This window comes from Ambystoma mexicanum, chromosome 9 (genome assembly GCF_040938575.1).
Source record: "Ambystoma mexicanum isolate Mex_15411 chromosome 9, UKY_AmexF1_1, whole genome shotgun sequence".
Taxonomy (NCBI): Eukaryota; Metazoa; Chordata; class Amphibia; order Caudata; family Ambystomatidae; genus Ambystoma; species Ambystoma mexicanum.
The window spans coordinates 33,994,587-34,019,583 of record NC_090931.1 but is presented as its reverse complement, the minus strand read 5'-3'; the positions used below and the strand labels follow the sequence as shown (position 1 = coordinate 34,019,583).

Here is a 24,997-nt window from a genome sequence, read left to right as displayed (position 1 = left end):
GTATTGTTGACATTTGAACTTGTTTAGTATAAATGTTAACTATTAGGTTTTATTCTAATTTGTGATCGAAGATGGGTGTTTTAGCTTAAAATGTAAACCACAGATGTTTTACATTGGTTGCTGGTAATGTATATGTATGTATGTATGCACGTGTTGTATGTCCAAAGCCATAAGGCTACAAGTATATTAAATAAAACTAAAAAATTCCACTAAATACTGTAGATGGCCTCTACGAGATCACGAATCGCATATCCGTGAGACTTCAAATTCAATTTGATGTTCGTTTGTAGCCACAGTAAGAGGAATGTGGATAGTGAGGGGAAATGTGATCTAGGGTTTCAAAATTGAAACATGAAAAACCGGATGGATCCATTTCCGCGAAGGTGGTAAACAGTGATGATAAGAAACGGGGTTGGTCTGTTTTTTAATTGAGAAAGGCCCATAATATCGAGGAGACAACTTGGAAGGACAGAGATGCTGAGGAAGGTATTTTGATGAAAGCCAAACCTTTAAACCCACAGAATACAAGGGGCTGACTTTGCGTCTTTGCGTCTATTATCAGCAAAGCGTTTAGTTGTTTCTGTGGCATTTGAGAAGTTCTTTGGCTTCTTTGTGCACCAAGACCAGATCCGCTACGCATGTGTTTACAGAGGGAACATCACAACGTTCCTGTATAACAGAAAGGAAAACTGTGGGATGATATCCATAAGGGCAAAAGAAAGGACTGGTCTTTAAGGAAGAATGAGTTGTATTGTTGTATGCAAATTCTGCAACTTGAAGTAATGAAACCCAGTCTTCATCCACTTGAGTAGAGAAGCATATAAGGTATTGTTCCACCGTTTGGTTAACCCTTTCTGTAATGCTGTTGCTCTGGGCTTGATAGCCCGAGGCCATAGCTCTTTTTATCCGTATTAAACGACAAAGCTGGGACCACAACCTAGATATATATTGACTACCACGGTTAGATACGATAGTAGAAGGCAACCCAAGGAACAGAAACATTTCAGTAAAGAAGACTGTTGCCATTAAACAGCAGAAGGCAATTTGGCTAACGGAATCAAATTAGCCATTCTTGAAAACGAATTGATTGTTACCATAATGGTTGTGCAACCTTTAGAAGGAGGAAGGTCAATAATGAAATCTGTGGCTATCATTTGTCAGGGTCTTGTGGGCAGAGGAGGTTAATGCAATAAACCCACTGGTCTGTTTTTGGGCACTTAGAAACCCAAGTGTATTCTGACTCCTAAACCCATGGGATCCTCTGCGCAGGTGGCCAGGGAAAAGCCATAGCTCTTGGATCCTGACCCAGGGGGTGGTGAAGCGGGGTGGATCACCTGGGTGGAGGGTCCTTGGGGACTGGGTGTGGGGAGCCCTTCGGCGAGACATGGTATCCCCCTTTCCCTAGTATTATACCAACCCTTGCCCGTCTTCATGGGCTGTTATAAGCCAGTTCCCCTCTTTTCTCCACATTTGACACTTGACAGTACTGAGATGAAGAAGAGACAACTCAGAGAAATGACGACCACATCTTTTTACCACTCTATGACTGGGACGAAGAAGATGCCTGGCAGAAGCTGTAAAGGTCAGCATGTCCCGTTAATTGTGGTCAGGCAGGGCTGATTGGATATTCACACGAATGTATAAAAGGAAACCAGCCCAGCAGTATGAGAAGCAGTGGGAAAACCTGTACATGGACAGGCAACAGAAGCAGCAGCAGGAAGGCTGGTGCAAGCGCAGCGTGAGAGCAAACCAAACGTTACGCGCGGAGCTATGTGCAGAGGCTGTCCCCTTTATGTGCGTTCAAGATGCTTGTTTCCCTGTGTTGGGTCAGCGACACAGGGGTGACTGAGGGGCAGTAATGGACCCCCTGAAGTGAAAAGAAGGCTGTGTGAACCATGCTGCTGTGAAGCCTTTGAACGTGACCGGTGAGTTTCTAGCCATTTAGAAACCTGATGCGCAAGTATTTAACTGTGGTTGTTCAGGGAATACTTTGTATCGGAGTGGTCGCGTGTTTGAGGAAACACGTTTTTGAAGGTCTCCAATCTAATCCATAGTCCAATATGGAACAACTGAAACATTTTGCATCGGAGTGGTCTCGTTTGGGAGAAAACACATTTTCTGAAAGTCTCTCAAGGTTGTACATTACATTTAAACTGAATTAAGGAAATATGACAACACAGTTTGAATGAAAAGTGTTCCTAGTACAAAGCATGTTTCTTCAACACTGAACCGAATGAAAACCTTAACAAGTGCACACTTGTGCCTATTAAACATTGGATTGAGTGCAATCCACATTTTCTTGAATACCGAACTGGTTGAAACTTCCCAAAAGAGTAGAACTGCTACATACTAAGTTCAGAAGTAAACTGGAACTTCAAATTCAAGTAAAACCATTCTATGCTGCCTACTAAAAACAAATGGTACTTTATATCCAAGTGAAATCTGTATGCGTTTTTGTTCTAAAGTGAATGGAACTTTACTTTGAACATTATTCCAACACAGTTCCAATTTGCATATGGAAAACCCGTCATAAAATAAGCTACAAGACTGGCAAACAAACTCCATACCAGAGTGGCAAAGAACTGCAAAGGAATAGGTGATATTTTTGTGCTGCTGACATTAAGGTCTTAGGGAAGGGAGCCCTGAGACTTGAGACATTTATTGACTTGAGGCCAGAGTCTCAAGGGTTCTTTGGGCTTGGAACTACGTTACTTGAAACTTGGGGAAGGGAATTCAGAGTACTGGTTAGAACTATATCATCCTGAACTCAAGAGAGGTAAATTTCATACTCTTTGTCTGGAAAGGTTTTATACTTGGGGACAGGAGCTGAAAGGAAGCTGCAAGCTGGAAGAGGCTCAGAACTTCATGTTGGAGACTGTTTCTTTTGGTTGCTGACATCCCTACACATTGTATAGATTAGCTGTGAGGGTTTTTGGACGCTGTCCAGTCATACTTTCGAAAAAATAGTTTCGACATACAAAAGTTCTGAATTAAAAAGTTTTGAATGCATTTTTTTCATGTTTTATGTTTTATTTAAGTTTCGTATATAGACCACAACACTTTTTTAAAAAAGGGAACGGGGCTTTAAGGTGGAACCACCCCATTAAAAAACTTTTTTTTTAAAAAGCATACAAAATATTTTTTCCGTGCTTTTGTGTCGGAACTTTTGTATGTAGGAACTCTGACTGTCGAAACTATCACTATGAACCGTTTTGGACACTGACAGATTCTTCAGTTGAATTCTTTGACTCAGACTTTCCTTAGTGTTATTTAGGTAGGGAAATCCGACCTTATTTATTTTTATTTTATTTATTGAACATTTGTATGGCGCCTATACAGCACAAAGTGTTTCCATGTGCCACTAGCAAAAGGGGTATGAGGGCAGAGGAGAAAAACAACAGTAATGGTCCTTCTAGGCCTTGTGACATTCGGATTGTGCAAGTGCAATAACATGAAGTGCAGGGGGGGAGGGACAGGGCAAGGGATGGGGGAGGGAAGGGGTTTGAGGGAGAAGTGCAGGAGGGACGGGGCTGACAGGGGGTGGGCAAATGTCAGGAGGAGCCCAAGAGGGCCAGTGCGAGGGGAGGGAGGGATAGGAGAGAATGGTGCAAGGACGAGGATGGACCAGCCTCAGTGGCTAGATGGGTAAGAGAGCCTGAGGGAAAGTGCTTGCAAAGGGGTGTAGGGGAAGACTGGATGAAGAAGGCCTGGCCCCGGAAGACTCATAAGGGTCACAGGCAACAAGTCGCAGCCGCAGGTGGGGGCTAGCAGGGGAGGAGGAAGAAATAAGGATGGTCTTGAGAAGTTTCTGGAACTTAAAGAGATCCGGCTCAAGACGTAGAGGGACAGGGAGACCATTCCAGAGGAGGCTCCTGCCGATGAAAGATCTACCCCCCCTCTCTACTTGGAAAATTGTCTAATCCATAGAGAGTTGGAGCTAGATGACCAAAGGGCTCTAGCAGGGAGTATAGGGCAAGTTAGGCCTTCAACCATCCTGACATAATAGTTAATAAAAGTGTTTGTTTTGAATTCAGAATCTGTTGTCTGTGTCTTGCTTCATGATGCCTTCACACTGGGAACAAACTACACATGAACAAACATGATCTTTAACAGACTATTATTTTTGGCCACCAAAATTGCCTCTGAGGATTCTGCAGAGTAGCTGCAAAGCCCAGATGACCGGCAGGTAATGAATCATGACACATTTGCAGAGTAACATCCCAAATAGACTTTGAAGGCAGATAAATAGGTATCCATCTTTCTTCTGTATCCCCCATGGATTAGTATGAGACAGCCCTCGCCACTCTTGAGACAGCACAGTATCTTGATGTACTTGTTCTAAAAAGAAATGTCCACATGGCAAAGAAACACCATTTTTTGCAAAATCGTGGGAAAGTAGATTGGCAAAGTGTCTAGATGAACAGGTTGTCTTGATAATGCCTTTGCAAGGGTGTTTTGAGTACCCAGGATGAACGTTAGGTTGAAATGGAACTGTGCAAAATAAATACGCCGTGCGTGCTTGACGAATCTTTCCACATTCTGTGGACTGCAATACTTGTAGGTTTAGGTGGTCCATTCTGATTTGCACAGGATGGAAAGTACCAAGCAATAGTTGACACCAGTCAAGAAAGGCTTATCGAATAGCTAATAGTTCTTTTTCTAAAACTGAATGATGTCTCTCACTATCCGACAGTGCTCTTGATAGGTATGCCAGGGGGTGTACTTCTCCGTTTACTTGGGTTTGTTTCAGCACAGCTCCAATAGCTGCTTCAGAGGCATCAGTCTCTACGATAAAAGGCCTTGTGACGTCTAGCTGACAAATAACAGGGGCTTCATTAAACAATGTCTTAAGTTGGAGAAATACTTTTTCCTGCTCAAGACATAAGGTAGGCTCTTCTTTAGGAGGCGGGTAATGGATAGAACTATGGTAGAACAATTGGGTATAAACTTTCTGTAAATGTTAGCGCATCCTAGGAAAGACTATTTGCTTTACGATACAGGTTGTGGCCATGAGGTGATGGCCGACACCTTCCGGGAGTCCATGGCTATTGTGAGAAACCTGAAGGTGTCTCACTTGCTAGTCCCCGGGGATCTGTCATCCGGGTGGCCAGGACACAGCCATCGCTATTGGATCCAGTACCTGGGGGTGGACCAGTGTGGGAGATCACCTGGATGGGGGGGGGGGAAATCTTCTGGGAGTGGATGTGGGACGCTGACAGGTGAGACACGGTACCCCCTTCCTTATAACACCTTTTCCCCAATCCTAACCCGCAGAATATTCAAAAGCTCTTACCCCCCCTTTCCTACATGAACACTTTCACACCGTGAAAGACAACGGACTAACACCAGAGCCGTTTACCTGACATGTCCCAACACAAGGGTCAGGCAGAGTCAGGCAATTTCCGCTAACTTTGCACACCCGACGGCCCTTTCCCTTCCCCACAGGGATCAAAGGCGGAGCACGAGAGCACACTTGGAGCAAGGTCGAACTGCATTACAAAGCAGCTATTCTGGGATGGCAGTTCAAACAAAGGAGAAAGCCGGTGGAAACCGAAAGGATGACAAAGAGGGAATTGTCCTTGCCCTTTTCAACCCAGAGCCACAAAGCCTTTGATAAAAGAACATTAAGACCAGGAATCGTAGCTGGCGATTGGCGTGGTAGATATCAACGGTACACAAGGCCCTCCCGCACTGATAGCTAGGGCGGGGAAAATAGCTTGCCGCTCTGTTACCGTCCTTGACTAAGGTGGAAAAGAAGCCAACGAGTTCAGTACAGCCAGTGAGTCGGAGGAAATTGATAGTGACCAGGACTGTGTTAAGCTCAAAGTTTCAGTGGCAACATTTGCATAAAAGAAAAGATGATAATAGACAAAGGTATTTTGTGAGCAATTGAGGTATTAAGGGTAGAGTGGTCTAGCGCCGTGTGGGCGCTCATTCGAAAGACTACAAACTAATAGCCCATTCCTGAACAAGGAGGATATGCTGAATGGAGAAAACTACAAAAACCAAGAGGCCTTAGGGAAGGTCAGTGTGAGAAGTCAAAGTGGTCATACAAGGGTCCAACTAAACCCCTTGTACAGTTGAAAGTCTTTGACACATTGTGAAAATGAAATTAACTGTGTTACTGAGGGGGACGCCATGACAATTGTGATAGCGTGAAATCTTCACTTGCCAAAGAATCGGAGAGTGGCCCAGCAAGAGGTAACCACCCTTCGGAAGACTCTGTGTGAAGTGGCAAATGCTTTGGGAGGCAGGTGAAGGAAGGTCCGAGCCCAAACGAGGGGGACCTAAGTAGAGTGGCGAAGGTAACCCAGTGGAATGTTTAAAAAGACATTAAGATTCCCGACTATTGCAAGATGATGATGATGATGATGTGAATTGAAAAGCTAGGTGAACTGCATTGCAATGACAAACGTGAACCTGACTCGGGGATGTGCACAGTGAGTTGTTGGTCTGAGCCTAATTAAGGGATGCTGACGTTGTAAAGGAGATCGGAGCCAGGATCAGGGGGATCCTTGGGTGCAGAGTAATTGCTCAACGTAAAGATTAATAGAAGGAACTTTTGTTTGTGATACTAACAGGCCCTCAGAAGCAAGAGACTTTGCATAAAAGAGACTTGGGTCCTGCTATTGTAAAAAGGAACTGTAGGGGGCGTGGCCTGGAGCTCCGGGGACTCGGATGCTCCTTTAAGAGGCCTCCGTGACGGGCCCATTGCGGTTCCAAATTTGGTGCAGTTTCAGCGATGTAAAAATGTCAAAACCCGTTCCAAGGGTGTCGGAACCCCTGCTGCACATAGAGGACCAAAAAGCGGGGCTAAATGTGACCAGGAAGCCCCTACTTCGAGCTGCGAACTCAGCAGCCCCTCCGCCGCCTCCTCTCAAAATGGCGGGCAGAGCTTGTGAAAACCGTGACCCAGCGGGACGCAACCTCAGAGAGGTGCCCCTCGGGCTTGGAGTGCCCGAGCTGCGCTCTTCTATGGGATCGGAAGCAGCCTCGACCACCCAGCTGTAATCGCCGCCTGGAGGCCCCCACCCTCCGCCGGATGCAGAGCCCAGCGTAAGCCCGCCATCCCTGGGCTTCCCAAACACAGCACGGCGCACGCACTTAAGCCATGCCGGCAGCTGTACTCCGCTTCCTGGAAACCCTCATCTGCGGACACTGATTTGGGCTCCCCGGGCACAACGCAGCACTCTCGGGGGAGAGTCCTCCATCTCCCGAGACCCCCAGGCACCAAGGGACCCCTGGATCTCAGGCCGGCGCTGGCAGGAGGTGAAGGCTGGCACCACAGGGCCTCCTGCATTCAGCCTTACCAAGCCCTAGCGGCCTCCACGCTCCACGACCTCTACGGAACAGAGGCCCATCACCTGCCCCCCTCCCCCTTGAACCAGGGGAAAGAGAGCCAATTTGATCAGCATCTCTCATGCTATGAGCCCACCAAGCCAATCCTCTACATAGGGGACAAGACCCCTGAGCATCCAGCACCGACCCAACAGGAGGTGTCCCACACCGCAAGAGGGGCCCTCCTCCAGCATCATTCCAGCTCCAGAGCACATCAGCTCCAGATTAAGGTGAGCTCCCAGCTGGCCCAGGGGATCCACTACCTCCAACAGCTAAATAGTATCTGTGGCCTCCCTAGGCCCTTTGGCTCCACACCAGGGCGAGATCAAGGCACAGCCTTCAGAGTGGCCTCACTCCACCATCAAGGAGCCCACGACCTCCAACACGAACCAAGCCTCGGCTGGCCCTACCTGGGGCCCCACATTGGGAGCAGGGAGACAGTAGAGGCGACTCTACTCTTCTCGCTGCTCTTCCTACATGGGGTGCCCCGGCCCCTTTGCTCCCCCCCACTGCCACAGTCCGTCAACCTCACACCTGTACAACGGTAGGTGGCTGCAATCTACAGAAACACCTATCCCTGCGAACACCAACTACAGAACTGTGACTCCAACTTTAATATCCTTCACGCACAGAGCCTACTTATCAGCGTCCCCCACCTACACCCCGGAGGGACCCCGAGACTACCTCCCATACCCTGGATCTAGAGCAATGGCAAAGCAATCGAAAGCAGGCAAAAACTCTGATATCGCCTCCATGTTCTCAACAACGAACAAGGGGAAAAAATTCGACCCCTCAAGCTCACCCCACAAAAAGCTCAAGAAGACAGGGACGCCCTGGCCACCAAAGAGGACATACAGGCTTTCATGGCCGATATTAAGTCCGAATTCAGATCCTGCATGACGGAGCTTACCACCAAGATAGAACATACTGACCAAAGGGTGAATGAAATGGATCAAAGGCTGTGAGAGATAGACGACCCCCTCCCAAGATCAGGCCGCATTGGGGGGGGGTGAGGGGGGGGGGGGAGTCCAACGCTCTATAAGAACCCTACAGGACAAGTACGAAATCCTCAAGTTCAAACAAGAGGATCTGGAAAACAGGGTTCGGCGAAACAACCTCCGAATTCGTGGGATCCCATCTTCCGTTCTAGACAAAGACCTGGCAGAATGTGGGGGACTTTTTCCAATCCCTGCTCCCACACCTGGACTCGGACCTCCCTCCGGATGTTATAACAAGAGTACATTTCTTCACTACAAAAGGTAGCAATCTCAGCAATCAGCTGCTCACGTGAAGAGCTTTCCTTCCAGGGGTCCCCTCTCCAGATCTATCAAGATCTAACCCTACTCACCCTCCAGAAGAGGAAATCCCTCCGACCCCTGACGCTCTTTCTGAAGGAGCAACAGATCCGGTACAGATGGCTATTCCCGACTGCCCTACAATTTTCATACAATGGCACGCTACGCAGAATTAGCCACCTTGAAGATGCCGACAAAATCATGCGACCTTCCGCGCCCAACAAGGATACTTCACCAAGATCAGAGGACCCTATAGGGCAGGAAATGGCCGCTCTTCGAAAGCCGAGGCGATCCTCATGGTCAAAGGTCCTGTGAAGCAGCAGAAGAAAATAACAGAGCGCAGACCGTAATCTGCAGAGACTCGCCCCATGCTCGAGCTGTCTTCTTAGCACTGCTGCAGAAGAACCTCACCAACCCTGACCCAGCTAAGAAAAACCAAAACCGACGGAACGTGCCCTACCCACGACCTATGCCCATTTCCAAGGCACATTCCATCTAGGAGTCCTTGGAATTCCGTTCCACTTGCATCTATACGATTGGCCCCGTTGACCAGGGGGATGGCTACACCCACAAAGTTAGCCCCCCCACCAGTTAAAGTTACGCTCCCCTGTTGGGGACGTATGTTAAAACCCCAAGAGCAGGGTGACCCATGGCTAACACACCCCCGACATATCGGTTAACCCACACCCTTCCGACCCCACCCCCCTCAAACATTGCAGCAGGGGCGGACCAAGCGCAGGAACATCAAACCCTGAAATTCCACCCCCTGAATTACAACGAATTGAACTCTCCCGCCAAACGGAAGTCGATCTTAAAAAATCTCCAAAATGAAGACGCAGCAGTGGCTCTGATACAGGAGACCCATTTGCTATCGGAGGATTGGGGATGGCTCTATTATAGATTTTTCCCGTTTCAGCTTTTTGCTTCAGGGAGCTCTAAGAAAAACAGCATGGCAATCCTTTTCAGAAAGGGCCTGAACCCCCAGATCCTGGATACTAAGTCTTGCCCGGAAGGCCGATTCGTGGCAGTCAAATGCCTGTTGTTGGGAGACCTATATACGTTTGCTTCAATATATGCCCCCAACGCTGGGCAATCAGCTTTCTATGAATCACTGGGCACCGCTTTATCCCACTTTATAGAAGGCCAAGTTATAATTGGGGGAGACTTTAACGGAGTGCCGGACCCTACATTGGATAAATCCCATTCCCAGAGATTTTACTCGGGCGCTCAGCCTCCTACGCCTGTTCAGAACGCTGGAAGTAGTAGACTAGTGGCGGGTGCTCCACCCCTCTGAGAAAGACTATTTTCCTATTCCTATGTCCACCGAACCTTCTCAAGGATTGACCTCCTCCTGTCGTCCGCCCAGCTGCTCACCTACATCGAGGAGGTAACTATCGGCCCTCGGATCCTTTCAGACCACGCCCCAGTAACCATGGAAATCGGAGCACACGTACCAAAGCCCAATTCTCTTCCCAGTTGGTCACTGTATGATCAAATCCTTAATGAAATGCCGCTTAGGGACAAGACCGCAAGGGCGATCAAATACTTCTTCAGAGAAAACCCGGTAGAAGACTCCATCCCCGCAAACACCTGTGATGCTCAAAAAGTGGCAATCAGGGGAGAGCTAATCGCACAAGGAGTGGCGTTTCATCGCAACAGCCGCCAGGCCCGCCTAGCCCTGGAAGGGGAACTTAAAGCAGCAGGAGAGACTCACAAGAAAAAAGGCTGGTCCCCCAAAACGCAGTGAGCCATCCGCATCGTCAGGAAAAAGCTAGAGGCCCACTAGGCCGAACACACAGCTCAACTCATGGCCAAAGCCAAACAATTGTACTATGTCAAGAACAACAAGGCAAACAAGCTGCTGGTAGCTAAATTAGTTAAAGCAAAACGCAGCAGCACCATTGTCGGCCTCCCGAGACCCACAGGGGGTGATTCAATATGCAGAATCAAAAAAACTACAATTGGCGGTGGACTCCCTGACCAAAGTAATGACGATGCCCTCACGGAACCAGAACAAACAAAGAGTACCTACAGGTGGCGGTCCTCACCCAACTGCACGACTCAACCAGAGAGAGCTTGGAGGCCCCAATCACAGGTGAGGAGGTCGAGGAAGCTATTAAGTCCCTCAAATCCTGGGTCCCAATGGTTTTTCCACGATGTTCTACAAAATGTTTAAACCCCAGCTGGTGCCCCCCCCCCTTGGTGACACTCTTCAATTCCTTTAGGGAGACGGGGACCCCCTCAATGCAAGAATCTACCACAATTCTCCTACCCAAGCCAGGGAAAGACCCGGACTCCTATAGGCCCATAGCCCTCCAGAATATTGACACCAACCTATACTCCAAAATCCTGGCCAACCGCCTGGCGCGCACTCTACCTGACATAATCCACTCTGACTAGTGCCAAAAACACTCCTCAGAATCAATGGCTCATTCTCCGCCCCGATCTCCCTGACCTGCGGGACCCCATGTCCCCTGGCCTCATTGATATTCGCTCTCATCATGGGACCGTTCGCCCAAAGGATCAGACAGAACAGCCACATCAAGGGGCCCCAGACCACTCTGTCCCAGCATAAAATTGCCCTATACGCAGATGATGTGTTGCTCACGATCTCGGAAGCCCGCTCCTCATTACAGCATGCCCTATCCGAAATAACCAGCTATGGCGAAGTCACTGGCTTCGCCATTAACTTTAACAAATCTGTGGCTCTGAGTATAGGTCTCTCCCTGGTCCCGATGTCTCCAATAGTATGGAAGAGGAAGCCCATTCCCTACCTATGGGTTCAGATTCCTGCAAACCCGAGGGATACATTTCAAGTTAGCTTTCCCCGGCTCTTCAGGGAACTGGAGGGTGACTTGAAACGCTGGGCAACCCAGGAAATTTCTCCGATGGGGCACATAACAGCCTGTAAAATGAACCTTCTACCAAGATTCCTCTACGCCTGCTCGTCCCTTCCAGTAGCAATCACAACTCCCATCCTCAGCAATTTACAGAGGAAGATGCTCCGGTTTATCTGGAGGGGTGAAAAAGCCAGAATCCCCCAAAGGACATTACTAGGGGACGCAAGACTCAGGGGACTGGGGTCCCCGACCTGCAGGCCTACAGGGTGGCAGCGCAACTAGCACACATCCGCGCATGGCAAATAACCTCCGACCGCCCTAGATGGGTGGAACTTGAGCAATCAAGGCTCCCTCTCCCCCTCCAATTTCTTTCGCACATCCCGCCCTCTCTTAGAGAACACGGGGAGGGTCTCCTGCTGGCGACTAAACACACACTGACCTCCTGGGACTGGGCGCTGAGGCGTAAGGGAATCCCGAGGGGACTGAGCCACTATCTCCAATCTTCCACAACCCAACCGTCTCACCCGGGATGCATCCGCAAAACTTCCAGAACTGCATAGCGAGAGGCTTCGAAACTTTGGACCAACTATATAAGGGTGTCCTCCCCCGCACTTTTGAACAACGTAAGGAGCGGTTCCAACTCCAGGAGAGAGACAGGTTTACATACTTTCAGCTACGCCACTGGGGCTCCCATCCGCAAACACTCCAAGCAGCTACGCCCCCCCTCACAGCCCTCGAACTAACCCTCAAGGACCTCCCAACCCGGGGCAGAATATCCACTCTATATAGTTGATTTTTGGGGGACTTTCTGGCCACAAGGACCCAAGCTATGGCCCAGTGGGAAGCGGACTTGGGACCCCGATGGAAGACCAAGCTTGGGTGGACATTTGGACACGGACTTATGCAGCATCCGCTTGCGTCACCAATAGAGAATGCGTGTATAAAATCCTACTGCGCTGGTACTACTCCCCCCTCAGGCTCCACCACATGAATCACTCCCTCGACCCCCTTTGCTGGAGAGGACGTGGCCGACCGGGCTCTTTTTTCCACATGTGGTGGGCATGCCCAAAGGTCCAAAAGTTTGGGAAACTATGCCTAGCGGCTATTGAACAGATCACCCGGATTCCGCTCCCGCTTGAGCCCGGGCCCGTTCTCTTGGGGACCACAATCCCAGGGATCTACCCACGCTCTGGAAACAAAGCCAAACCACTAACTCAATGCCTCCTGGTGGGGAAAATAGCGACCACCCGCCTCTGGAAAACCCGGACGGCCCCTCGATGATCCAATGGTGGGGGAAACTATGGGACATTTCAATCACAGAGAACGTGACAGCGGCAAAGGCCGGATCCCTCCACCGCTTTCAGAACATCAGGGCCCCCGTGCTGGAATATGACGAGAGATTCCCCGCTTTAACTTACAAGCCCACTAATGTCCGGTGAGTCTTGGGAGACCACGACGCCACCTGAAAGGGGAAGCACAATTGAAGCGGACACAGTGAATCACATACTTGCGGAAAGCAGGCCCATATCAAGGGCCGTGGAGGGTGGTGGGATATAGAGGGGAATGAGGGTGTTATGTTACATGTTTCATTTATCATAAGCTTTGTCACCTTGCCTTGGTTTAAAATAAACATATTTAAAAAAGGAACTGTAAACTTGGGCTGGGGAATCCCAGAAGTGTGCTGTGCTCACGAGAGTCCTGCCTTGTCCTGTGCTTCAAACATGGGGAAGGGAGACCGAGCATAACATCTTGACTTATCATTTGGGAACATTTCTTTCTTTGTGAACATTATCCCACACTATTTTGTAGCAATAGGTTTTTGAATTTGACTAGACTCTACTAGGACTCTATTATTATTTGATGGTCGTAGCTTGCTCTCATCTTAGATTTAGATCAAGCATTTATCTCCCCCATTATTACAGTTTAATAAACACCCTTGTACTGTGATCACTTGGGTCTGTCTTGCTTTGATACCATGCCTTCCTTACACTATACCGGATTGACTTATTACAAACCCCAGATACTGTATTGAAGTACAGTGAAATTTACTTTTTTCAATTTTGGCCAAGAGATGGTTTACATGAAGTCGGGCCAGAACATTTCTTAATGATCTTGGTGTTCCTCCGTTTTGCAAGAAAAGATGGGTATATCATTGAGATAGACAATTAAATAGTGGAATAGCATGTCTGAAAATACTCGATTCATGAAGCGCTGGAACACTGCAAGAGCATTCAGAAGTCCAAATGGCATTACAAGATATTCAAAATGTCCGAACGGTGTACGGAAAGCAGTCTTCCACTCAACTTCTCTCCTGCTTTTATTCAGATGAGATGGTACGCCCCTTGTAGGTCTAATTTGGAAAAAAAAACAGCTCCTTGAAGGGCTTCCAGGATGTTGGGTATTAATGGAAACTGATATTAATCCTTCTTAGTGACTTGATTTAGGCTGCTATATTCAAGACAAGAGCATAGCCCAGTGGTTTCTTTTTTGGTATGAAGAGGAGAGGCACCAGCACGAGACTTAGAAGGTCTTATCAGGCAATTCTTTAGATTGATATTTAAATATTCCTTCAGTGCGAGCTTTTCTGGTGAGGATAGAATGAACATTCTGCCAAAAAGGTATTATGACCTCTGGATGTGTGTTTATAGCACAGTCCTCTGGGCAATGTGGTGGTAGAGATTTTTCCAGAGAGGTGGAAAAAACATCTGCAAAATCCTGGTACTCTGTAGGGACTTGTTTAATGTGAGAGAGGGATATGGCTGAGTTGCTCTGAGAATCAAGAGTACTTTTCATGACCAGCTCTGAAGAGTCTTACAGGCAATGAGAAAGACAGTATTCAGATCCTAGAAACAGCATTGTGGCGTTAAGGCTAGGGCATCCCTAGGACCAAAGGATAATGGGTGGCCTTTATTATGTTGAATTGAAGTACTTCACTGTGATTATTAATCTTAAACTTCACAGGTTTTGATTGTTCGGTGACAAGACCAGATGGAAAGAGCTCTGTCGTCGGTTTAGTATTGTTCCTTGGTCTCACATGGTATCCTGTTACGTTCTGCTCAAGTATCATTCAGGAACAAACCCATAGCTCCGCAGTCAACCAGAGCTAGGACCGTAATAGGATCTTTATCTTTGGGAATCAACAATACTTGTAATATGACTAAAGAGTTATGTGAGGTGTTTTCAAGGGATTAAGAAGACATGGAACCTCTTTCTGTCTCCCGTGTCCTAGCTCCATTTAGGAATGGGAGAGGTTGTTTCCCGCCCGCCTTGGAGGAACAATGGGACAATTGCGCACCATGTGGTTAGGGGATGCACAATATAAGCAAAGCACTGTTCAATTCTGCAACTCCTTTCTTTTCGGGTTAAAGGACCCCAAATGGACCACAATTGCATAGGCTGGGGGAGGGGGTCACAGAAGGACTTACAACAGGAAGAGATGGCATGGAGATTGGCACTCAGTGTTTTCTTCTCTCCTCTGCTTTCCTTTCCTGTAAGTGGAAATCAATCTGCATAGCTAGACCAAGAAGGACTTGTAAATTATCGGGTCTCGCAACTCTGGCTAACTCATCTTTAATTTCTTCATTCAAGCCACGTCTGAACAATGTGAAACAGGCATTAGGAAACCAATTGGCTTCTTTGGCGTGCTGTTTCAACCTGGTAACATAAGTCAGCATATCTTGTGTGCCTTGTTGAAAATCCAGCAATTTTTCTTCTTGAACAGTAAAGACAACATCGGATCGATCAAGCATAGACTTAAATGAACCAAGAAAAGCTGCGTAATTGTCCAATTTGGGGTTGCCTGAAGACACTAAAGGAGTAGCCCAAGCGAGGGCATAGCCAGTTAAATGGGATATTATAAATTCTACTTTTGCTTTGTCGGATGCATAGAAATGTGGCTTGAAAGTAAAGTGAACAAGATAAGAATCCAAGAAAGTGCACAGTCTTTTTGGTGACCTGTCATATTTTTCTAGAACTGTTCTCAGTGCAGGGCTTTCTTGCGGAAGGACATCTCGAGTCATAACCATATGTCAGAGAGCAGCATTCTCTGCTTTCAGGGTTTGCATCTCTGTATTTAACTCCTGCGTCCCCCATATTAGGTCTTGGACTGGATCTATCTTTTCAGGTGTGGTGGTCTGTTGGTGTCTCAAACTGTCTGACTTTGCAATCGGGCTCACATGTGTCTTTTTCTGTGGAATCTTGCTTTCAGAGGATCCTTGCACTTGGAACAAGTGTCGTGTAGGTAAGGACGAGATTCTCTGGGATGCCACCCTTCCTGACAGGTAACTACCCATCCAGGATGACTTCTGGAGTTGAAGGCCAAAATGCACAGGAGAAAAAGACCTTTCCCCAAAGAGAAGGAACAAACCTTTGCTTGTATTAATGCGTAATCCTGGAATGTAGTTGTCCAGTTGTCAAACGTGAGGCGGACTGCAGTCTGATGAGTAGGAGAAGAATGGGAAACGATTGCAATTCAAAAATTCCAGCGACATAGGAAAAAGGTTGCTCATAGAAATGCAACTTCAGCGAGTGCAAGGAAAAAGGCAAAAAGGAATCCAAAAAGGAGGGAAACAAAACATGGAAAAGAAGTCAAAGCAGGAGGAAGGCCAAAAATAGGGGAAACCAGGAACAAGAAGAGCAGGAACAGGGCTAGAACAGGTATACATTTGCTAAGTACTAAAAAGTAGAACTGGGAAAGGCAACATTACCTGCGTTGAGACGCGAAGAGTTGCAGACCACGGAAAATGTTATGCCTGTGAGTCCCGAAAGCTGAAGTCTGCGTTTGAGTGCTGTCAGATATGCTAGAGTCCAGGGGTATCCAACCTTTATGATGGCAAGGGCTACTTGTAGTTTATGGCCAATAGGTGGGCGCTAATAGCAAGAGCTAATAGGGTGGTGATATCCATGAGTATGAGAATTTATACAAATTCTTTTGGCAGTTTATTTGCTCTTTATATAAACAAGGAATAACATATGCATTTACCAAGATATTAATAACTTCAAAAACATCTTTATTTCATTATTTTGTATTGGTAGCTGTCTCCTAAACATTGTCAACCATATCAGAATGTTGGAAACCAATCGGGATAGTCCATGTGAAGGCTGACACTGTATGCTATCCACCAGTGCTCCGTAATATGGTGTGTAGCTTGAAACAGGAAATTTGTATGAAGGGCAAATATACTGTCTCATAGTGCAGATACCCTCTTTGCCTATTGCTTGCACCCAACTGCACACCAGACATGGCAGACATAAATTCAGGACAGTTTTTAAAATCTCTAACAACAGACTCAGCAAAAAGAGTCCCTGTACCCTTCACTATTGCAGCATCAGGAAAAGAACATTTGGTTCTGAAGGATGCCTCTGTAGCAGCAGTTGCATTGTTTAGATGTACCTACTTTTTAGTATTGCAGACCCCTTTCTGTGGTAAAATAATTTGTATAATTTGTGTGTATTATTGCAAGATGCCTATCAAAGCTACTCGTTTTTCCCACCGTAACTTGGGCACCATAGATTAAAGATGTAAATTTTCTTTGATGGCTTTCCACTCGGGGTAGAAATGCGGCATCTTTTGCCTTGTTTGCCTTTGTTGGATGGCGAGTCTGCATCTGCATCCAAGAATTGAACAAGGATAGTTTATTTGATTGGTTTGGGGCTGCATATGCAAAGACAATCTGAGGAATAATTTAATCAATGTGTTGCATGGTTTTAAAAAAAAAAGTCTGCATATACCATATTCTGCTTTGTCAACAAACAAAGAAATACACTACCAGTTTAACAAATCCTCAATTCATTCAAATTGCTCACATAATTCACTTTCTTGGCTACCCTAAAAGTTTATATGTCAACATAATTGGCTTGTTATATGCAAAAGAAAGTGTAAATCACAGCCCTAAAAACATTCAGTTTTATAGCGTTGACTTGAAATAACAAAGCATACAGCAAACAACCAGACAATATATGAATAGGTATATTAACATGTTGAGCAAAGAGTATAGTTGTAGCAAGGGGTGACTTATTCATAATGGGTGGTGACCTGCCACCCGTCTGCCCTTTGTGAAGGAGGCAGTATCATAGAGAGCTGCTCACCGAATCAGTACCACTGCCTGCAGGAATCATGCAGGTCATTCTAGCGCAAGGCCAATGGGCCAGGCCTGGCTCGCACAGACAGCTCTCTCAGATATATTAGAATGTTCCATGCGTTATAGAATTGCTTGTAAATTCTCTGCGGTTTTGCCCATAGATTGCACCATTTCAACCCAGTATTGAAATGTTGAAAGTCCCTTGCCAGAATTGTAAGATCTGCATACAGGTTCCCCACAGATCTCTGCAGATCTCCCGGTTTGTGTACATAGCCAAAGTGGATCAACCATATTAATTGCTCTTCCATCCCATTGCTCTCCACAATGTGCTCTCCCTATTTTCACCACCCTGTTTTGTACATTGTTCTGTTACTTAGTAACTAGATTAAGCTATATTAAATATACACTGTAACACTGAAAGAAGTGAAAACAGTGAACTAGGCGCGGAGCACCATATATGGAGCGCGACGATTGCAGAGTGCAGTTGAAATATATATATATATATATATATATATACACACACACACACAAATCACTGTTAACTTGTCTCACCTAACTACTTCATTCGTAATCTTGTCTTATAAAGCATAGGCTGAAAAAGAACTGTTAACTCATGTTTTTTTAAGTCCTGGTACTGATAGTACATGTTATTTAACATTCCTGTTTATGTTATTTAAAATTCCTGTTTAGTTTTTATAAATGTAAGTGGACACGCACCAGAATGCAGCTCAGATACTAGTTTTCCACTATTACTTAAATGTAAAATTGTCTTAGTGCTTGAATTCCTGTATTGGAACACGCTAAGATGTGGGCTCATCCATGTCACAGCAAATTCCATCTTTACTGTTAATATACTTGGGGTACTACTGCCTTAAAACAAAAAACTCAGTATCTTCTCAGTTAAAAAGATTAATTCAGAGTTTTACCATAGACAGACATCAACATGTAAAAGCTGGGACACGGACACACACGAGCGCACACACACACACACTCTCTCTCTCTCTCTTACAGGTGTAGCTTTATTTTTCCCATTCTGATTGCATGATGGTAATTGATGGTAATTGTAGGCTTTCAAAGTCATAACTAAAATAAATCTAAAGAAATACATTGAGACTGAAACGATCTCGCCACAGCTTTCTTTTACATGGCATGCACCACTTTCCTTTCTAATCGGTCATCATTTGCACCTCTTGGTGACAATGGACACAAAACAGATTTCCCATCTACTTTTGTTACCCTTGTTAGGACACTGCCTCTAGCCTTTCAACCCCAGATGTAGCCCTTCCTCTCCCCATACACAGAGGTTTTGGCTGTCTGATTTTTTAGGAAGAGGCGAGGGAGGCAGCAGGGGTAGAGGCCCAGGTCCTTCAGCTGCCACAATAAATGCAGAGTGCTCATTTTGGTGTCTGATGCAAAGAGTTACTGCTGGGAAGCCTCAGTCGAGGTGTCAGTAGCTCACAATCTAATGTTTGGAGATCCTGGTGCTAGACTGTTTGAGCACTTCTGCACAGGGCAGCCGAGAGTCACGTTAGTAGGAAAAATGGCACCCACCAATCGTGGCATCAGTCTCTATGATGACCACAATCACGATTTGTGACAGCCTGGTAAGCAGTACTTGTAGTTTGGAAGCATGTATGCTGGGAGTCCGTTTGGGCCAGGGGTGGGTGAAGCCTGTGGGATGTTACTAAGAAACTCACCTTATTTGTTTGCACTTTCCTGGACCTCATTTAAGAAATCCTCTCTGCAATTTACTCCCTAATTCTCTGTTTTGGTTTTGGCCCGTCATAAAATATCTCTAATTCAACTGAATTCTCTCTTTCAGGTTATCCAAAATGTTTGCATGTATGTGCCTCTACTTGTCTTCCCTCCCCAGGCCCAGTAGGTCATTTCAATTAAGAATTGAAGAGCCCTAATGCAGCCCTTATAATGAGTCGCATCACGTGACAGCTGAGCCCTCGAACCAGACCCATCTGTAAGGAAGTGACTCACACTTTCTAGTTTATAACTTAATCAGTTTATTGGGAGGAAGTCCCCGAGAGGCCAACCCTCAACAGCCAGACATCTTTGTGTATGGTTCTCGTATAACATTCCAGAACCATACACAAAGCTGTAACCATGGACAACAGAACTATTTACATAATAAAGAACAGAACATATACATCATAAGATTCTACATAAGATTCTACATCATAACATCTCCTCCTCTATAATCATTTGATCAACAGCTACAAAATAATGTATGGTCATGTATGATTAGTACCACACATTAACAATTGTGACACAACCACTAATAGATATGATCATCACCAACTTTAAAAAGGATACAAACAGCTGTTTTCAGTCTTAAAAGGTTGATCGATGAGAGCACCTCTAAACATGCCCTCGTTCCATTCTAATGTCATTAAGGATTAATAACATAATCTTGTTTGTAGTTCCGCACACGGATACATAATTGTTTCCACCCATTACTCCAGGCATTTCTTGACTTATCTTCTCCAGTGTACTTCTATTTCTTGCAGTTACGCTGTGTTCTTTGGCAATTTCTGAATCTATATACCTGTCCTTACACATCTCTCCATTTAAACTTTGGTTTGTTTAATTTCTCGATAATTCTTCTTCCTTTGCAAGAATGACATCATTGCAAGACCACTTCTTGCCATCCTCTAGAAATACTGATTTCTTGGTACAAACTAAAACTCTCTGGGGAGCACGAAATCTTGACTCTCCTTTCATTACTCGCTTGGGTTCTTTTACTCTAATCCAATCACCCTTCTCAACTTTGCTTTCCCAAACATGTTTTTGTCTGTCATAATATGTTTTATATTCATCTTGTCTTTTGTTCACCTTATTCACCATTTCTTCCAAATTAATGTCCTTATTTTTTTTCAAGCATCCAAGCAGGTCTAAGTCTATTAGTGTTAATCCGCCCTCTCATTAGAGTGAATGGTTCCTCCTCAGTCACTGAGTGTGGTGTGACTTTATATGTATTAAATGCTTCTTTAAGTGTCTCTTTCCACGGCAAATTATTAACAACTGCCAGCTGAATAATACCTTTTATAAAACGGTTCATTCTTTCTACTAAACCGTTGCCCATAGGATGATATAATGCTGTTGTATTGTGTTTGATAGCTCGCTCCTTCAAAAAACATTGAACTTCCTGTGACATAAACTGGGCTCCATTATCGGATATCAATTCTTGTGGTTCCCCCTCTCTGCTAAATATTTCCTCTAAAAACCTTATAAAACTTTCATGGCTGACACAGACTCTTCAATGATTCCGCACTCCACCCATTTGGACATATAGTCTACCAATAAAATAAAGTATACTTTTTGTGGTCCAAGTACTTCATATGGTCCAGTTATATCAATGGCTAGTTTAGTCTAAACTGAACTGGGTACTTCTACAGGTTGTAATGGTGTACTCTGGGTTGATTTTCCTTTATCGCTTACTGCACAAGCAGTACATTCCTTGACCAAGGCTTCTAACTCGCTCCACATGTTAGGCCACCAGTAGGCCTCTCTAACTCTTCTCTTCGTTAAGTTCCTTCCCACGTGACCTTCATGAGCAATTTCCATAATTCTCTCCCTCATCAATACTGGGGGTATTATCCGATCTCCTCGGTAGATACACGCATTGTCACACGTTAGTTCATCCTTTATCTTCTCCCAGGATTTAATATTCTCATCAATATCTCTCCAACCAGTGCCAATCGCTTTCCTTAAAAGTTCTTGCTCTGTGTCCTGCTCTCTGGCTTCAATCCATTCTTCTTTCGAGAAACTGGGATGTATATGTGCTATAATACAATCCATACCTTGATCTTCTGTTAATTCCTCCTTGTTGTTATGATCATCATTGTCAGTGTCACATGGCATGCAGGAAAAACAATCAGCCACTACATTTGTTCTTCAAGGAGTATATTTTATATTAACATTATACTGCATAATGACTAATGTCCACCTCCTTATTCGTGGAGATGTCATATGTGGGTTTTTAGGATTCAAAATGTGTATAAGTGGTTTGTGATCTGTCTTGATATCAATAGGAATGCCCCAAATAAGACCTTTAAAGTGTTCCAAAATCCATTTGACTCCCAAAGCCTCCTTCTCAATGGTTGAATAGTTCTTTTCTGCACCTCTTAAAGTTCTGGAGGAAAAAGCAATTGGAACCACATAACCTTCTTGCACTTGCTCCAAGACGCCCCCCAAACCTTTGTTGCTGGCGTCTACCGATATCATGGTTTTGGCACTACAGTCAAACATTTTGAGAGCTGGTGCTTTGTTAATTAAGGTCTTGATCATCTCAAATTCCTTCTTGCAGCCTTCAGACCAATAAAACTTTGCACCTTTGCACTACAGATCCCTCATTTGTTTGGTTTTGTCTGAATAGTGATCAACAAATTTAGAATAATACTCTGTTAAACCCATGAAACTTCAGAGCTGGTCCTTGTTGGTCGGATCAGAAATTTTGAGAATGGTGTCTACCAATGTTTCCTTTGGCTTTATACCCTCTGCATTAATACAATGTCCAAGGTAGTTTACCTCATTTTTCTTTATTTTACATTTCTCAATCTTGAGTGTCAGACCTTTTTGTTGGATAACTTGTAACACACCTAATAACTTTGTATCATGTTCATCTTCGGACATGGCAGACACCAAGATCTCGTCTTGAAAATAGTGTACTCCTTGGAGACCATTAAATAGGTGATGCATTAGCCTCTGAAAAACAGCAGCTGCTGATGCTAGTCTAAATGGCATCCTTTTATACATAAATGCCCCCAATGGTGTTATGAACAATGTCAGATGTCTGGATTCCTCATCTAAAACAACTTGATGATATGCAGAAGATAGGTCTAATGTTGTGAAGTATTTCTCTGGTTTCATCGTGGTAAGCATTTCCCCAATGTTTGGTAGTGGGTGGCGATCCACCCAAATATTGCTGTTAAAATCTCTCAAATCAACACACATCCTGATCGACCCATCCGGTTTTTTTACGACAATGGGGGCTAACCATTCGGAACTCTTAATCAGTTCGATAATGTCTTGTATACATAGTTTTTCCAGTTCCTTTTGCAATTCTTTGCTAGTGCCAATCGGTATGTTTCTCACCTTATGTACCACTGGTTTTGCCCCTCTCTTTAGTACAATGCGATGTTTAAATCCTTTAAGAACACCAATATTGTCATTGAACACTTTGGGAAAACTCCTGGCTAAATTCTCAGACCTGTTGCAACTATTTTCAGTTATGCATAGAATGGGTACACTTTCACCAGGATGTATCCTCATTTTTAATGTCGCTTGCTCCCACCATCCAACTATGGAGAACCCATTTTCGGCTACATATAGTCTACAGTACCTCTTTCTTCCTTCAAAGTCCAAGTGTACCCATGTATACCCTATGATATTGATGGGTGTCTTGCCATAACCAGTTGCTTTTACCTTGGTTAAGTGTAAATCCTCTATTTTTTTTTAATACATTCAAATAGGATTCCACATCCACCATTGTATATGGAGAACCCGTATCAACCATAATTTGTAATGTTATACTATTTATAGCCATGGGCACCCATGGACCAAGACTGCCCTCAGTTGGTGTGAAGGCCAGTATTTGTACTTCTTCTTCAAATCCATTCGTGATTGTCAGCAAACTACTTGGACCACCAATTTCTTCCAAGGCTTTTATACTTGTCATTGTTCCTCTACCATAGTACCCAGCATTTCTCTGGATATCATTCATATAACGTGTATTAAATCTTCATCTTCCTCTGCTGTTGCGACAGACTTTGCCAAAATGTCCTATTTGTCCACATTTATAACATTCAGCCGAGAGTGCTGGAAAATCCTTCTCTGCATTTATATGTCTATACCAGCCGCACTTATAACATTTGCCTTGCGGTCTGTATGTGCTTTTTTTATCTTGTTGTCTGGAACCCATTCCAAAATCTGATTAAACCATTATCTTGACAAAAGCAACCAAAGCCTACTCATCCTTGTTACAATGTCCATCATTGATGTCTTGGACTGATTTTATTTCTGCACACTCCACTTTATTCTGAACTTCTTTCATACATCTTTCACCCAGTTCTATAGATCTGGCGATTTCAATTGCCTGTTCCAGTGTCGGGTTCTTTGCCTGCCACAAACGCTGTTGAATCCGAGGGTCTGCCACGTGCAGAACCAGTTGATCCCTCAGATACTCATCTGGTACTCCAGCAAATTCACATGTGGACAACAGACCTCTTAACGTAGCTATATGGGCATCGATTACTATCACTTTTAATCTGTTTCCTCAAGAAAAATCTGTACCTTTTTAAAACAATGTTGGTATTATTTCTAAAGTGCCTGCCTAGTTTTGCTATTGCGGTCTCATATTTCCTAGGCCCACTCGAAGAGCCTCCAGTTCAGGCAATGTCCTAAAACTCCTGAGTGCTTTTGCACCCCCACAATTTAGCAGTGTGGCTTCCTTCAAATCATCATTAAACTTGGCTTCTCCGATTGCTCTCAAACTTGGAAATTGTCTTGCCATTGTTCCAAAGAACAAATTGGATTTCCAGGTTGTGCCAAAAATGTAACTGGAGCCGCAATGTTCTGCATTTTGAAACAAGCTCCTAAACTTATTCACCCACTTGGTTGAATTACTGTGTAATATGAATGTTGCTATAAAGTGTAGACACTCAGTAATTGGCTCTGTTCATTTGAAAATGAAATAATTCCATAAACATGTGTCAAGCATATGACCATTCACATTCCAGTTTCACTTTTGACTTTTCACCAATGTCATTACAAGTGTGCTGGTACACTATATGCGTTTTATGTTGTTCAGTGCAAGCGTGCACTTATTTACTTTCATCCGGCTTCACGCAACGTTTATTTTGTTTCTTACACTCCGTTATATGGTAACTATGGCAACCAGGATGCATAAAATGGCGGAAGGTGGTTTACTCCAACTTTCCGCAGTTCCTTCGATGTCCCAATATGCCGCTGGATGTAATCACGTTATGGGTGCATTCCTCTAACTTGTCATCGGTTGGCCTCCTGGTCTCACGCACCGCTCAAAAGATGCGAGCGCCGATGCATATGCAATGGAGTTATTTTCTTCTCATTTCCTTAAAAAATTCAATAGTGCGCATCATATGACTTGCCTGGTTATCATACGTTGGTCCATTTCGTCGTGTTTATGCTTTCCACTGCATGTTGCGGCAGGATCCAACACTGCATAAACATCTGGGGACTTCCATCCATGCGAGTCCTCGTCGCCAATTGTAAGGAAGTGACCCACACTTTCTTGTATATAACTTAGTTTATTGGGAGGAAGTCCCCGAGAGGCCAACCCTCAACAGCCAGACATCTTCGTGTATGTGTTAAGTTATTGTCTTGGGTCAATGAGTGCGTCAGACTGCACGTAGGTATATCAGGACTTTAGGTTGACACAGGAGGTAAGTATACA

At 44.9% G+C, this 24,997-nt stretch overlaps 1 protein-coding gene across 1 annotated transcript in view; it reads right to left on the bottom strand.

The window, feature by feature from the left end:
• THYN1 (thymocyte nuclear protein 1) overlaps window positions 1-24,997 on the bottom strand; it is a 278,091-nt gene that overhangs the window by 252,502 nt on the left and 592 nt on the right. The window lies entirely within an intron of this gene.